The 17443-nt window shown below is 40.8% G+C and overlaps 2 long non-coding RNA genes across 3 annotated transcripts in view; one reads left to right on the forward strand and one right to left on the reverse strand.

Annotated features, from left to right (window-relative positions):
- Positions 1 to 16224, reverse strand: part of LOC138965444 (uncharacterized) — a 92046-nt gene extending 75822 nt beyond the window's left edge. Inside the window, exon 1 of the long non-coding RNA XR_011455462.1 lies at positions 16034 to 16224. This is a non-coding gene — a long non-coding RNA (uncharacterized lncRNA). The remainder of the gene's footprint in view (positions 1 to 16033) is intronic.
- On the forward strand, positions 37 to 10013 carry LOC138965437 (uncharacterized). Of its 2 annotated transcripts, none has more exons than XR_011455458.1 (5): positions 37 to 326; positions 2134 to 2202; positions 3274 to 3368; positions 6061 to 6231; positions 8760 to 10013. It is a non-coding gene; the product is annotated as an uncharacterized lncRNA (long non-coding RNA). The 2 variants fall into 2 exon arrangements; XR_011455457.1 differs by having other exon boundaries at positions 40 to 424.
- Positions 16225 to 17443: the final 1219 nt, after the last annotated feature.

Genomic DNA, 17443 nt, shown 5'->3' on the forward strand with positions numbered 1-17443 from the left:
GTCTGTCTAAATAATGCCATTTTCTCCACCCCTTCTTTTTTACTTTTTTACTTTTTTTTTTTGACTGTGCTTGAAATGAAAGTTATTTGTCAGATCGTTTCTACTTTTTTGTCACTTGAAACATGGCGGACATCGGATGAAGTCACGAGTGGGGCGGTTTCGCCCTGCGAAAAGAAGCTTCGTGCCGGTTGTAGATCGACTACAGTACAAGTAGGGTCGGCAGGCCCAAAACACGCAAAATAAACCTAGATTCCTCTTCTGGTTCCTCGCGTTGCGAGTCGTCATGGGTTCGCTCCTCAGCCGATTCAACCCAGCAAGGACTCCAAGTAGGTCAAGGAGACGGTGACGGCGACTAGGCAAAATCCCAAAGTAGACTAGATCATTAGATGAAAGGACGTTATACCCATTCCGTAAAACTCCAAAGGTATGTAAATGACTTAGGACATAAATCGGAGGGTTAGATTGCAGTTGATTCGGAGCAATGAATTTACAACGCTAAAGTTCAAAACTTCTACACCATGACCATACAATTTACAAATTACTTTTTTTTTTCATTCAATTTCAAACTCAAAGATTCCATTTTGTTCTGTCTGTGTTTGAACTGCATTTCGACTCTCAGCATCATGATATTGATAATGACGCAGAGCAATCAACACCTACTGAGCTAAGTTCCTTTTTATGTCTGTTGGCTAGTACAACAGTACAACTTGAACTACAAGTACAAGGGCCATGAGGTTGACAAAATTTGGGGTTGGTTAATTTTGTTTGTTTGTGATGTTGCCACATAAGGCTTTAGCAGTTTTTAGTCCCATGACTCATTGAATGTTTTAAAGATCTACATATATATATTTATGTATGTCTACACACCAATGCCTCATGCACTGAGGAATTCCTGTTATGATGATGTATTGGTAACAATTCTGCAGATTGCTCCAATTGTAATACTCACTAATACTGGTATGATCATAATGACATGTAGTACTCACTACTGCTGACTCAATCAGTCAATGAAATTAAGCCATGAAACTACAGTGTTGCAACTGGATTTGTTACACATATTTGTTATGCGGTGTCTGCATGAGGAGAGGTACAACCTCTGTCCCCTCTGTTAAAATAGCAAAATCTAGATCGGCACTTTTCAGGGTGAGTACGGGTAAGGTCATCAAATCTAGTTTTTATGCCACATGTTTGCCAAGATCTGCAGTCTTGGTTGGAGCAAAACAACGTTTGATTTGGAACAAAAAGGACTGGGTGGTCGGGTGGTAACGCACTTGCGCTCAGAAGTGAGAGGTTGCGATTTCGACCCTGGGTCAGGGCGTTAGCAATTTTCTCCCCCCTTTCCCAACCTAGGTGGTGGGTTCAAGTGCTAGTCTTTCGGATGAGAAGAAAAACCGAGGTCCCTTCGTGTACACTACATTGGGGTGTGCACGTTAAAGATCCCACGATTGACAAAAGGGTCTTTCCTGGCAAAATTGTATAGGCAAAGATAAAAATGACCACCCAAAATACCCGTGTGACTTGGAATAATAGGCCGTAAAAAGTAGGATATGTGCCGAAATGGCTGCGATCTGCTGGTCGATGTGAATGCGTGATGTATTGTGTAAAAAAAATTCCATCTCACACGGCATAAATAAATCCCTGCGCCTTGAGTCCGAGTCTGGAGATACGCGCGCGATATAAGACTTCATATAACATCCTGACTGCTTGCTGTGCAGAGGAAGTGTTCTTTTTAAGAAATGCATTCAAATAAAACAAATGGAGAAATGCCCACTGAACAGAAACAGCCAGGCTCCTAATGTGTGGTATGAATCCAAGTTGAGAGAGATCAGCTGAGCTAGGATTTTACATGGAACAAGATCATCCCTCCACTTGCATACATACCAGAAATGAACATACAGTGTGCTTGATGTGGTGATCAAGTGACATTTTGCTATGAATTTGTTTAAGCAACTAGTAGCTTCTTCAGCGTTAATTCATTAAACAATTACTATATTCTTAGCACATAGAACACCTTGCTAAGTTAAGTTATGCGTGTGTTTGTTATTGCAATGTAAGACCTCATCAGGCTCATGACATAGATATATAACAAAATAACACATGATGAGATTCTAAATATGTTTTGTTTACTTGCAGGTCTCAGTTATTACCAAGCCCTGCCTCATTCTTCCCGCAACAGTGACATGGTGCTGTTATAGAACACAAGTAAGGCTTTTGATCATTTCCAAAATACACTAGCAATAGATTGTGAGTGCAACTGGTAATGAGAATATTTTACCACAAAAGGCTAAAGTACAAATAACAGATTTATGATGTTGGAAAAAGAAGTCCGCCAGAGCAAGTGATTAGTGTACCAGTTAGCTAGGGTGGATATATTATATAATTACAATTTACAGTCAGCATAAAATGTTCAGGCCAGTCTTGAATTGTTCTCGCCCTGTGAATTCACCGGCAAATCAGATGGCATGAAGAAATCAATGGTATATTATGCTCTGCATTGAATGAACCATCTCCAGTCATTCTGAGTGACACACCTCTTTAAAAAAAACATGCCAGTAATTAAATCCAGGCTACATGGGGATGGAAAATGACCCTGGCAATTTCAACCTCTGCTTGTGCCTTTGTGTAGCAGGATTGGATATGGATCTTCAAAAGCCTTAGTTCATTTGTTTGTATCATGTATGACGTTATAAGTTAATACTATTAGTCAATTTCAAATAGCAGAGTTATTTTCAGAGCTTTTTAACCTCAAACCCTGTCTGCCCCGTGGAATCTAGTTTGTAATTCAAAAGGGTATTTTGATTTTGACTCAGTTTCTTTCTTGCAAGTTCATTCTTTTCTCGTTCTAGGTACTAAACCACTACTGATGACTGCCTGCATCAGGGTTATAATTTATGAAGAAGTCAAAATGCACATGTATATATAACAGTTTACAATTTAAAGGCACACTTGCCTTGTCACTATAGTGTGGGTCACTGTCTCAGATATTATATATGGCTATGCTTTAACATGGAATCCCTCATCTTGGCCACATACCATCTTGCTGTGGTGAGTTAACTCAAAATATGGGATATTTTCACAAACATTCAAGCTGATCTATGTTGGTATGCGTCCAAGTAGAGGGATGATCTTATCCCAAGTAAAAGCCTGACAAGATCTGAGACTGTGATTGTGAAGCAAAATGTTTTTACATAGTAAAGTAAGCCTTTAACGAGAAAGTATGTCTATTGCACTGGGTGTTTTATTATTATTACAGTATATATATTTTTCTTCCAGGTAGTCTCTCTTTAAACTGACTTTCTACACCATGGTGTCTCTGGCAGTGTTATATTGGCAGAAGACAGTTGGAACTGGATATCCTCATTTAGATGGTAGGCATGTTTTCGGCTTTTGTGTTGCTATGGTGTGTGTGTGTGTCTGTGTTAAGGCCATGTCAGACGCACAACACAAAACAGTGTTTCCTTTCAAAACAAACACAAAACAGCGTGTTTCCCATGTGACATCCCCCAAAACGCGTTTCAGAATACACTGTTTCGTGTTTTTGCATCGTGTTTTGGGTTTTAGAGCATGCTCTAAAATCTAAAAACACGTTTTGGTAGTCAGCCAATGAACGCGGACGATCAACTCAAGTGACTCGGTTTCCGGCACCACGGAGATAGAAAAAAAATGGCAGACTCAGATGTGGTACCGATTCAGGGTAGTATCGGACCCATGAATCCTAACTAGAGTCTATGGATCCTGTCACGATTGAAGAGAGGCAATAATATCAGTGGGCGCTGCCAGCCGTGTTGTTTACAAACCCAAACACAGCGCGGTAGCTGAACGGGTCAAGCTGACACTGACCGTATCAGTGGACACTGACCGTATCAGTGGACACTGACCGTATCAGTGGGCACTGCCAGCCGTGTTGTTTACAAACTCAAACACAGGGCGATAGCTGGACGGGTCAAGCTGACACTGACCGATATTTCTGTGAAAACACGCACCGCGCTTCATCTGTGTGTTTCGCATGTGACATCCCCTCTTTAAAAACATGTGTTTCCCCGACGTTTTGAGATGGTGTTTTTGTCGAAAACAGGGTTTTGTGTTGTGCGTCTGTCTCCGCCTTTAGACACATACCAGAAATAAACACACTGTTTGCATGCTGTGGTGAAGTGACATTTTGTGATTTTTTTTTAATGAACTAGTACAGGTAGCTTTTACAGCATTTATTCATAACACAATCGCACTTTTTGGGGTATGTGAACAAGTTAAGAGATCAGGGTTCGACACTAGCGGGGGCGGGGGGCGGAACGCCCCAGAGTTTTGTGTTCCGCCCCAAACATTGCCGAAGCTTGGGGCCCACTCCGCCCCAGGATAAATTCCAACAATGACAAACCGAAAATTCTAATGCCAGCAGAGCCAATCACTAAAAATCGCCAAAGTCGTCACTGAAATTTGCGTTACGATCAATGCCGCAGTCAAGAAAAAAACACATTCAAATCGTCGAAGGACAATGTCGTAAGGGAAATAACTCCCAGATTGCGCTCTTTAGCGTGAGAGATAAGTATCGCCTTCAAATGCCAAACGCAAAATGTGGCGACACATCCCTGGTGTAAAAATAATAATAATAATAAGAACATTTATATAGCGCTAAATCAAAAACTTTCGTTAAAAAGGCTTGCTCTAAGCGCTTGACATCTAAACTAAAACGTCATGCACACTCTTTACAATGATGTACAAGAACTTCATGTCACACTCTTTCATTCAGTATAGCACCATTCACACAGTTGTTATTCTGTACAAGACAATAAGTTAGTCTAACATTTAGAATGTTCATAAGATGAAAACAAGAAAAAACCAGACTGATTAAAACAACTGCTTAGTGCTAACAAAGCATGAATCTTAATGATAACGTAATACATGTTTCACTGTTAAGACCATAAAAAAAAAAAAAACAACCTATGTGCTAAAATAACTTCAAACTTTTAAGAACTTCTTATAAGATACACAGCACATCTAGATAAACACCAGAATGATAAAACAAAAGGCAACTCGTTAAAACTATTAAATGCATCAAAAAGACATGGAAATGAAGATGAAGAACAGGGTGGAGAGAAACGAAAAAAGGAGACCGATGCAGCCAAAAGCGCGAAGCGCTGTCGTAATTTCAATGTCAAATGGTTGAAAGAATTTCCCTGGCTTCAGTACGATGAAGAAAAACAGACAATGCATTGCCGCACTTGAATACTGAGAGTGGGCCCCAGATTTTTTTTTTCCGCCCCAGCAATTTCCATCTCTGGGGCCAGTGTGGCCCCAGGCCAAATAAGTTAGTGTCGACCCCTGGAGATCATGTCTTATCCCATTTTAAAGCCCTACCAGATCTGAGACGGTGAGCCAAATTGTTTTCATGAGAAGGAATGTGCCTTTTAGTGAAATCTATGTACTTTACAAAACATGTTTTAAGAAATGAAATGTGTTACAAGTAACAGCCATAGGAGTGATAGCCTGTAGGTGGAATAATAATCTTCAATTGCCTAGAAATGATTATCTGGTTAAGAATGACCTCTTCAAGAAGATTAATGCAAAGCATTTTGATGTTTGTGACGATTAGTTACTCTTTATCACATTTGGTCGCTGATTTTGCTGTCAGTGTCAGTGTTGGGCAGGTGTGCGTCCATGATGTCATTGCTATTGAAAACTAATCTGTACTGTAAAGTAAATGTACCCATACATGGCAGTTGTCTGGTCAAACCGGGGGCCAGCCATGACTGGGACTGATGTATCCTCAGGCACTCGACACCAGGTGGGCGTGGGCCAGTGGTTGGGGTGTGATTCCCTGCCTTACACCACCACAAAGTGTTGTATCAGTAGACAAGACTGAGCAGAACTTCTGCCCCCCCCCCCCCACTCCCCTCACCAATTGACCACTCAGTGCCATGTGCCTGTGGCTGTATCATAAACACTTTGTGACAATAGTTGTTACCTCCTTAGAACATATCTTGTGATGCTCCTCAGTGTTTGATGTATGCTAACTGGTGTACTTATGACATAGTGTTCATATGAAAGTTATATGTGTTGCAGCTCATCCAGATCACAGGTACACAAAGGAGCTGGTTCCAGTGAAAACATAGGCGCATGGAACTGCTTATGGACTACTTTAGAAAGTGTGCTGTTACAACCAAGACTCTCCAGTTAGGAAGGTCTGCGGAAGGGTGCTTGTTCTGTTTCCTCGGACAGGCTTTTCAAGACTAGGTAGGTTAAACCACATGATTGGGCTTTAATTATGAATGCACTTCAAAGTTCACTTATTTCATTATCTGGTACAAGTTCTTTTGCATGTGGGTGTAAGGCTGAAGAAGAACCTCTGACAAGTCAATTTTCAAGCAACTGAGCATGAACCCAGGTAAAAAAAAACCCACAGAGCTCTCTTTCTCTCTCTTTCTATTGGTCTGTTATTCATAGAATGACACTAACAGTGACACAAGTAAAAAATCTGTATCATTGTCTTGACCTCCAGAAATTTGGTAGAGAATAAGATGACTAATAGTATTATTTTGATTATTTTATGGTCATTACTGTGGACTCCCCCCACACACACACACACACACCACCCCACCCCTGCCCCTTTTAAGACACCCCAATCTAAGACTCCTTCCTATTAATGACCCTGTTTACGCAGACTTCTTGTTCATAACATCTGTAAATTCACTCCCATTTTAAGACTTGCTCCTTTTTAAGACCTGATTTTGCTTATTTTGGATTTTGAAAAAGAGAACAACAAATCCCCACTCTCTAGCCAGGCACATGATTTTTGTATGAACCAAGTTGAGGGATGGCATTTGTATAGGCCTGACCAGATCTGAGATGTTGAATCTATTGGTATTGCTTACAAAGAAAGCATTGTGTCATTAAAGGCACACTACTTCTCTTCGCCGTCTCAGTTCAGGCCAGGCTTTAACATAGGATAAGCTCATCCGATGATGAAATGAAAGTTTTACGCCCTTACGGCAAAGCCATTAGGGGCATGTTACACGGGAGAACCCGGCTTTGTATGAAAATAGAAAATAAAAATGCGGGGGGGGGGGGGGGGGATGTAGACAGCTGGCTGCCGGCTGCTAGAGGAGACCTGAAATGGGCTAGGGACCGGGTTGGGTCGTCTTGGGTCAGTGCTGAAATGGTTACTTTTTTGGCTGTTGGCCGAACGGACACCCGGGCTTCATATTTTTGCATGCATGTATTCGTGTTTCCAAGGCCTGAGGCTTTCGCTGTGACCCTGGGATCTTTATCGTGCGCATGCGTGCACACGGGGGTGTTCGGACACCGAGGAGAGTCTGCACAAAGTTGACTCTGGGACACACATCCCGCGCCGAACTTGGGGGTTGAACCCACGCTGATAGTAACAACCGGTTTTAAAGCCAGCGCCTCTACCGACTGGGCAAACTCCCCCCCCCCCCCCCCCCAATTTGTTGGGGTCAAGAAGTTCCATGGAGGGCGGGGGGTATGGAGTAACACATAGTGTTTTGCTCAGAACATTCCCACCCATGCAGAGCCGCGCCATGGGTACGCATTACCGTGAAGCTGGCAGTCAGTGCTACCAAATGTCGTCTGTGTCTACCACTCGGTGGTGACTTAATGTGGGTCTATGTAAGCAGATGCCAGCGCAAGCAATCTGATGCAGAGTCAGGAGGCGGTTTGGTACAAGAGAACCTTAGAGGCCACAGCCTCGGCCGTCTAAGGGATCTGTGTGTCTGGAGGCACATTTGGTTTCTGAGGTTCAAGCGGAGCTGTTGCCTCTGCTCCCAAGTTCCCGTGTCTGGAGGCGTTTTTGGTATGGTAGCAAACCTGTAGGTTGGGGCCTCTGCCTTTATAAGCTCATCCCTCAACTTGGTCACATATGAACAATCAACACACTGACTTCTTGCTGTAGTGATCGAGTCAGAATTGCCAAGGCGTGTACATGGAATAAGATCATAATTCTAAATGCTGAAGTAACATTCTGTTTCCTATGAAGCTAGGCTTGATTTTTGGTATGAATCCAAGTTAAGGGATAGCATGTGTAAAAGCAAAATTGTTTACAGAGGCAGCTTTGTGTTATTAAAGGCATCTCAGATCACCTGCCAGGCTTTTTTTTTTTTTTTTTTTTTTTTTACATGGGGTAAGACTATCCCTCCACTCCGGCACATACCAGCAATAAACACAGTGGTTACTTGTGATGAAATAGTGGCAAGACAGATGATTTAAGCATCACATAACCTTCCTAAGTGAAGTCAAGTCGTGTGTGTGTGAGCATAGAATGTTGAGGACAGCCTTGAAATTTTCTGACTGTGTGAATTCAACAGAACTGCTGTAAATCTGGCGCAGTATAGTTTTTATTGTATGAAACTTCATTTCCAGTCAGGTGCTATGAAGAAATCATATCAGGTTATGCTTTGCAGTGAACCACCACCAGTATTTATTTATTTATTAAGGAGATTTCTATCGCGCATAACTAAAAGCACTATTTCTGAGTAACACGTCATCTTAATTAAAGCATGCCAGTATCGCCAGGCTCCTTTTGGGTGGTAAATGTGGATCTTCAAAAGCCTAAGTTAAAAAAACAAGATGTAAAAGTACATTTTGAATAGTAGGTTTTTTTCAGAGGGCAGATATCACAAGATATGATCGTTCAACTGCATGTATGCCTCATTACTAAAACAAAAATTAAGTGGTATTTTACTCGTCTTTCTGGTAAAACATATACACCATCAATATATTATAATAATGATCTTGCTTGTTTACAGATGGACAACAGCTGGTGCCAGGACTAGGTTACGCATAAAGAAAACAGTCAACACTTGGCTGGTGCTGGAGCTTCTTTGATGTCTATATCAACAACAAAAAGACAGACAGATACCAGCTCATTCAAGACCATATCCCCATTTTACTCACACAGAACAGAGAGCCATCTTCCGCCTTCGCACAGGACACTGCTGTCTGAAGGTACACCTCAAAAGGATAGGTTTTGCACCTACAGCGGACTGTGGCTAGGGTAGGAAGAACAGACTCTGCAACACGTTCTGAGAGGGTGGCCTTTCCTTGCCACCCCTGTGCAACAAGACTTGGCCAGAGAGCACACATCCAAATGCAAACACTGAACACTGAAGAGGAAGAAGAAGAAGGTGCCCACACAGAAGGGCATGAATCTACAAGGTTTACAGCAGTTTATAGACTTGTAGCAGATAACATGATTGTTGAGACAAAATTACCTTAAAGGGAGAAAACGAACAAGCTAAATAGGCTGTACAGTACTTCACTTGAACAATTTATAAGGTTCCCTGTAATGTATTAAGTATCAAGAACATTTACAGATCACAAGACATTGTGTTTTCTTTTGTTTGCAATACAAATTTTTCACAATAAAAAGATATGCACTTGGCAAGATCCTTAAAATGTAAAACTAGTACGTGTGACAATTTTGAATTGTTCAGAGATGGTTTTGCTTCAGTGGTAAATGTTTTAGCTTTGTTATAAGATTCTGTTACTGAAGCATACTTTAAAACCTTGACCTTCCAAGTCTTGAACAACATACCCTAACTGTGTTAGCACCCTGGGCTGCGATCATTGTGTTGAGCTACTTAACAGAGGACTCCTTGGTTTTATTACATAGATATACTTTGGTTAACTTTAATTATTTGATAAATAATTCTAATACAGGACAACTCCCCCATCAAATGTAGAAATGTCATCTGCATTTTTATTTTGTATTCTGCATATTTTAAAAGGCTATTTTTGTGCACAGAACATGCATCTGCAGGGAGGTTTAGAGGGTGAAGTTAGGATCTATTATGGGGCATGCAGCACCACACCCATTTTGTGTGTGTGTATTTTGTGTTGACACATAAGACACTGTCATTCCAGCAGAAACCTGTGATGATGCACATTTTATTGCAGTAACCAGCTGAAATTGTATGTACGTTGTTATGAAATTGACAAATGATCCCTGCTTTGCAATCCTGTGTTAATGATATTGCCAAAATTAAAACGTGGAGGAAAAAGTGAGTGTAAACCTATTCTTGTGGTGGTGGTGGTGGTGGTGGTGGTGGTGGTGGTGGTGGTGGTGGTGGTGGTGGTGTGTGTGTCTGGTTAGTGTGTGTGTGTGTGTGTGTGTGTGTGTGTTTGAGTGTGTGTTAAACAAACAACAACGACAAACAACACCAAACCTTTATCAAACAAGCACAACAAAAACAAATTACACAAAAACTGGCAAAAATCAGAATATCAACTTATGAGAAAAAAACAGTGGCTGAATGCAATACTTATTATAACTTAAAAAGTAAAAGTGTGCATGTGATGTGTGCGTATGTTTGAGTGTTTTAAACAAACAACAACAAACCTAAATTAAACAAGCACAACAACAACAACAAAACAAACATGGCAAAATTCTGAATATTAACTGAGGAAAAACAAACAGTGCCTAAGTACGAGACTTATTATCAGGAAAACAACGGCAAAACTCACAATGTCGTATGGAATAAGGTAAGAGATGTAAATCATGGTTTACAGAGAACATCAGTACTGAGTTCTGTCATGTTTTATTTTCTCCAGAGTGTGACGTCTGCAGAATGATCGATACAAAAAGCAGTGTCTCCAGTCATGGCCATATGCTGCTTTCCTAATTTTTGCTTTGCACTATTTTTGCTTTGTGCACATATTTGAACCTTGTGGTGCTATGATTCGGTTCTTAAAAGAAAATTATGACTCACACTCACATACAATCCTTGTTTTTGAATGTTTTAAAACATTGCTGCTTTCTGCTTTGAGCCTGGAGGAACAAAAATAATGACTCTGAAGCCGGACTGCCGAGAGGAAGAATGAGAGGGAAAAGAACACGCAGCCATGAAAACACACACAACTCCCTGACAGATAAACTGCTTATATGTTCCAAAATCAAGAATCTTTAAGCGCGCACCGCGCACACACACAAACACACACGCGCGCGCGCGCGCACACAGAGAGACTCTCCTCGTGGAAGTAAAGGTATACTCGAACTTGAAAGTAAGTATAAATGTTTGATACGAAATAAACCTGTGATAAAAGTCTTTTTATAAATCATCGGTACCAACAAAATTGTCACAACACGTAAAAGGACATACTGTAGTTTCAAATTAGTAACAATCTAAGCCATTTTAATCAGCACTGGTGTCCGGCAAGCACTGACAGATACAACAGCACGTGTATGCATCTTGAAGTAATAAGACCTTGAAGTAGGCCTAGAGTTTACACTATGCATTATGTAATGCTTTAATTCAGCTGCCTAACTGTGGAACTTTGCAAATGTGTGAGGACCGTTTCACAAAACAGACAAAACACCCTCTCAGTTATTTACACAAATCAGTTCCAGAATGTGCGTGTTCCTTTTCCGTCTCTACAAATTAATGTTATCTGGGGGGAAAACGAATCATTGTCGCTTCCGCCCTCAGTTATAATTGCCTGAGCATAATAGGAAATGCAACAGGTGTAGTCTTCCGCCTGATTTTTAGTCAAGATATTTCGACACAGAATGTTTCTTTCTTTTTTCTTTGTATGTTCACAAGCTCACATACAATCATTTATGCAACACTGACAATAAGACCAGACCAGAGTTGTGATTGAAATGGGCAGTTTATTTAATAAAGCTCCAGAATGAATAAAAATACATGACAAAATAAGGTGGTCCCGCTGTACAAAGCCGGTTACCAAACACACACACACACACCAACACACACAAACACACTCACGCACGCACGCACACACACACACACACACACACACACAGTAACATTGTACAACTTACTGTCACATTCAAGCGGGAACACCAAACAAAACGTATCATCAAATGAAACAACATTTTAAGTGGTCAACTGAGCAGATGAGCACAAACCACACTTGAAATCTTCACATTTTAACACTTTCTCCTGTATCCATAAAAGTCATTTATGCTGACTAGATAATGACATAATAAAATGACATCAATAAAACCATTCCCTTTTTTATTTTAAAGAAAAACAAGAAAATTAAAATAACGCAAAGAACTGATGCTCAGTAATTCAAAGTTGGGTATCGATCTCAAATGTGTGCATAGCTAATTACATGTAACCGGCATGGACTGGGGCTAGAATTGGCCTTTCTGTCAGGCAACTCGGCCTCTAATTGGTTTTATATTGTCTGATCCCCCTCCAGAAAAAAACAATACCATTTGCCCCGTGCTTCTGCGCCCACAAAAAATATTCGGGAATAAGAAAAGTTCAAATTTTAGGCACCCCACATACAACCTTAATTGTCAGTCAATTACTTTACTGCAATCAACGTTGATTTTAAAGTACCATGTCATTATTATTTTGGAGATAGATTTGAAAAAGTCCATAATTGCAGACTGCGTATTGGTATGAGTGATTTGAATTTTGATTTACTATGATGTCAGCGGCACCTCAAGGATTGCCCCAAATGTGAGTGCGGTTACCCAAGGGAGACTGCTGAGCACTATTTGTTGCATTGACCCTTGTGTAGAGATGTACGATTATTGTCAATTGATAACTGATTATAAGTTTATTGAAATATTATTGAAAGGCATCCCGCAATATTCCCGGAATGTCAATCAGACCATATTCATAACTGTACAAGAATTTATTAAGACCGTAACAGGCATGTTCCGTACATGAGCCTCTACATTTTATTCATAATGTTCATTTGACACTGTCATGAGACAAATGCTGCCTGACCAATTGTTCTTCGTAATTTCTCTCGTGTTTTGTGTCCTTGTTTCGACTTATCGATTATGGCCCAATCGTTATGTAATTTAGTGCCATTTTCGCCGATCACAAAATGTATTAACTTTGCGTGTGTGTCTTCTGTGCATTTAATATTATTGTGACGTGACCCACTCTTCCAACATTTCTGGCGCTCCAAGTCTTCGTCGTCCTTTTTTTCCCCCTTATGCTGAATTCTGTTCTCTCGTACCCCATTTCTTTTTGTTTCTTGTTTTTACCCCCACCAAGTTCTGTTCTACCACCCCCTCCCTTTTTTGATTGCTTGCGCATCAGGTTTGTCTGTTTGTTTTCGTTGTCTGAAATGAGTAAATGTATCTAGTCCGCCATCATGCTAAACTTTGTTATGTACATACCAGGATGACTTAAAATAAGCATTTATGCTTGAGTTATCTTAAAAAAAACAATGCATTGTTTCTGTCATGATAACAAATTGAATAAAGTTTTGTAAACCAATGGACTGATTATAGTTGACCCTGATATGTGATTACGGGATAGTGTCACGTTAATTTATTTCTACTTTCACTTGTACTTTTGTACTTAAAACAAATCACTGTGATGTAAAAGTTATATTTTTTTCCATTGTGAAGTGTCGTCAGTCTCCTCAAGGTAATGCAGTCAAACTCAACCAAAAGTTGGAGGGGCTTCTTCATACTTTCAGTGTGTGTGTGTGTGTGTGTGATTTCTTTTTCTTCTTCTTGTCGTTCGCTGTTAGATCGTCAGTCCGGACTGCAGAGCGAAACGTGCTGTGTGTGATTTCTTTTGACACTATGCACGTTTGTATATAACCGCCTGTGCACAAAAAGAAGAATATAATCGAATCTTATCATTCATTTTTGCTTAATTGATTGATTGGTATGCATGTTTCTAACAGTGAGTGTAGTGCGCTTCCCAAGCATAAAACGGTGCATGACTCTGGATTTGCGTCTGAGATATTGACACATCACTGTGAGAAAAAGCGTTAATGAAAAAAGAAGACTATTTATTTTCCTTGAGCATTATCTTTAAGTGGTGTGCCAAAAACTTTTAAATTCAAAAATTCAATATTTAACTTTAGGAAAAGCACTGCAGAGAGAAAACCACGCTTGTGTGTTCAGAATAGTCTCCATGTGGTATCAATATAAATGATTCAAATGTATGGAAGAGAAGCTGTTTCTGCTGGATTAATACACACACACAATTGTGCACTCACACATAAGCACGCATGCATGCTCACACACACACACACACACACACACACACACACACACACACACACACAGAAACAACAAATTCATTATGACAAAACCAAATACGAAGTCCTATTTCACAAATTTTATATCTTCTCCTTTTCACCATATACAAATACAGTCACGGAGTACATTTATAAGGCCAAATTATTAAGAAATATTATTTTCTGTGCTTGAATTACCCAGTGTGTAGCATGATCACCACGAAGGTACAATTCACAGAAGTTGAGTAATCACTTTACAAAACCCATACCAGTACCACATTGTTATGTTAAATCCTATTTATTAACCCACACAAATAGAAGAAGATAGCTTTGTGAAGACTTTCATTTTCCAACCAAATGCTGTTCAACCGGCTAGATTATTCTTTCTTTCTATATTTGGTGTTTAACGTCGTTTTCAACCGTTCAAGGTTATATCACGACGGGGAAAGAGGGGGGGGGGGGGGGGGGGGGGGGGATGGGATAGAGCCACTTGTTAATTGTTCTTGTTCACAAAAGCACTAATCAAAAAATTGCTCCAGGGGCATGCAACGTAGTACAATATACTACCTTACTGGGAGAATGCAAGTTCCAGTACAAAGGACTTTAACATTTCTTACATACCAATCAATATGAGGCTTATATTGCGCGTATTCTGTGGGTACAGTTCTAAGCTCAGGGATTTTATTTTAATTTTATTTTATGCAATTTATATCGCGCACATATTCAAGGCACAGGGATTTATTTATGCCGTGTGAGATGGAATATTGTTTTACACAATCCATCACGCATTCACATAGGCCAGCAGATCGCAGCCATTTCGGCGCATATCCTGTTTTTCACGGCCTATTATTCCAAGTCACACGGGTATTTTGGTGGACATTTTTATGAAAATTTATCTATGCCTATACAATTTTGCCAGGAAAGACCCTTTGTCAATCGTGGGATCCTTAACGTGCACACCCCAATGTAGTGTACACGAAGGGACCTCGGTTTTTCGTCTCATCCGAAAGACTTGAACCCACCACCTAGGTTAGGAAAGGGGGCAGAAAATTGCTAACGCCCTGACCCAGGGTCGAACTCGCAACCTCTCGCTTCCGAGCGCAAGTGCGTTACCACTCGGCCACTGTGTGGTAGGTACACCAACACGATATTAGCACTCCAGATTTTTATCTCGCAGTTTTTCTGAAGGACTTTGCATTTGAAAACTATTCTCAGACAAAATATGAGTTTAAACTGCAAGTACATGTACAGGGAGTCTGAAGGGTTCAAGTCGGATGAGATAGACTACTGTTGTGGCAATCTTCGAATTTGAAAATCATTTTTTTAAAAGAGTAAAACTCATAGTTCTTCTTCTTCTTCGCTCATGGGCTGAAACTCCCACGTTCACTCACAAATTTGCACGAGTGGATTTTTACGTGTATGACAGTTTTTACCCCACCATTCAGGCAGCCATACGCCGCTTTCGGGGGAAGCATGCAGGGTATTTTTTGTGTTTCTATAACCCACCAAACTCTGACATGGGTTACAGGATCTTTTCCGTGCGCACTTGGGCTTGTGCTTGCGTGTACACACGAAGGAGGATAAGGCACTAGCAGGTCTGCACATAAGCAATGACCTTGGAGATCAGAAAATTCTCCACCTTTAACCTACTAGGCGGCCGCGATTTTGACTCATGACCTTCTGAATAGGAGGCCGATGTCTTATCCACAAGAACACCGAGCCCGTCCAAACTCCTAGTAAAAACAACAACTGCAAATCTGGGAGCAAAATGTAAACGGTTACAGTTTCAACTATCCTTCCCCTTTAAATCAGCATTTTTGGAAACCTAAACGAAAGAGTATTCAAGAACAACAGTCACGGACAGGATTCAGATTTAAAAAAACAAATGGTAACTATGCTTTTTGGAAATTCTTTCTTTAATTGGTGTTTAACGAAGGTTATATCGCGACAGGGAAAGGGGGGGAGATGGGATAGAGCCACTTGTTAATTGTTTCTTGTTCACAAAAGCACTAATAAAAAAATTGCTCCAGGGGGCTTGCAACGTAGTACAATATACTACCTTACTGGGAGAATGCAAGTTTCCAGTACAAGGACTTAACATTTCTTACATACTGCTTGACTAAAATCTTACAAACATTGACTATATAAGAAACACTTAACAAGGGTAAAAGGAGGAAACAGAATCCGTTAGTCGCCTCTTACGACATGCTGGGGAGCATCGGGTAAATTCTTCCCCTAACCCGCGGGGGGTCTTTTTGGAAATGCGCTTCAGACAAATGCCTTTGCACAGGTTATGTTACTCCACAGCAAAATGCAAGAATAATTGGGGACCATATGGGTGGGGCAAATTGGGAGGAGCAATTCGGGACACCACCATAAATATCTACCAAATATTTACAAATAGCTATCTTAGTACATGCATAACATGCTGTACCAATACACAATTTCTTTAAATAACTATGTAAGGATTATTGGCAGTCCTCCCGGAGCATGTTTTCACGCTATCCTGCGATCAGGACAAGCGACTGACTGTAATGACTGTGTATGCTGTGCGGCGTGCGCTACACAAGAAACCTTTTTAAATTTGTATTAAAATATAATCACCTGAGCCACGAATGGCAAGCTGACAGCGGCTATCTTTTACACAACAAAATTCTGAACTCTGATAAACTCGTGACCGCTGATTTTTAAAGGCAAGGGGTATCATATTGTGCGACATGGCATACACATCCAAGTGTGTTTGTCCCCGATTGTGGGATTTATTTATTTATTATTTATTTACGAGGATTTATATCGCGCACGTATCTCACCACACAAGGCGACTCAAGGCGCATGCTACCTATTAATGCCGTGTGAGATGGAATGTTTTACACAATATATCACGCATTCACATCGGCCAGTAGATCGACTGCCTTTAGGCGCTGCATCCACCTTTCACGGCCTATTATTCCAGGTCACACGGGTATTTTGGTGGACATTTTTATCTACGCCTATACAATTTTTTCCAGGAAAGACCCTTTTGTCAATCGTGGGATCTTTAACGTGCATACCCCAATGTAGTGTACACGAAGGGACCTCGGTTTATCAGTCTCATCCGAAAGACTAGCACTTGAATCAACCAACTAGGTTAGGAAAAGGGGGGAGAAAATAGCGGCCTGACCCAGGGTCGAACACGCAAACCTCTCGATTCCGAGCGCAAAGTGCGTTACCACTCGGATACAGCCCGTCAGAGGCGTAGAGCGTGCTCGAGATGTTTTGAAAACCTGACTGCAGTACAGGTGATTTTTACACCTCCGGACTGCTGTAATCCTAACAGAATTATTTTCAAAAACCGTCTATTGCCTTGAAAGCAACCTGGGAATTTCTGATGCGAGTTGCCAGAAAGAAAGTTCACTAACAAGATCCAGGCCAACAACATACCACCCCCACCCCCCCCCTAAATAACACTAAGGAGTGAGGTGAGCTTAAA

The sequence above is a fragment of the Littorina saxatilis genome, linkage group LG4 (genome assembly GCF_037325665.1).
Source record: "Littorina saxatilis isolate snail1 linkage group LG4, US_GU_Lsax_2.0, whole genome shotgun sequence".
Lineage (NCBI taxonomy): Eukaryota > Metazoa > Mollusca > Gastropoda > Littorinimorpha > Littorinidae > Littorina > Littorina saxatilis.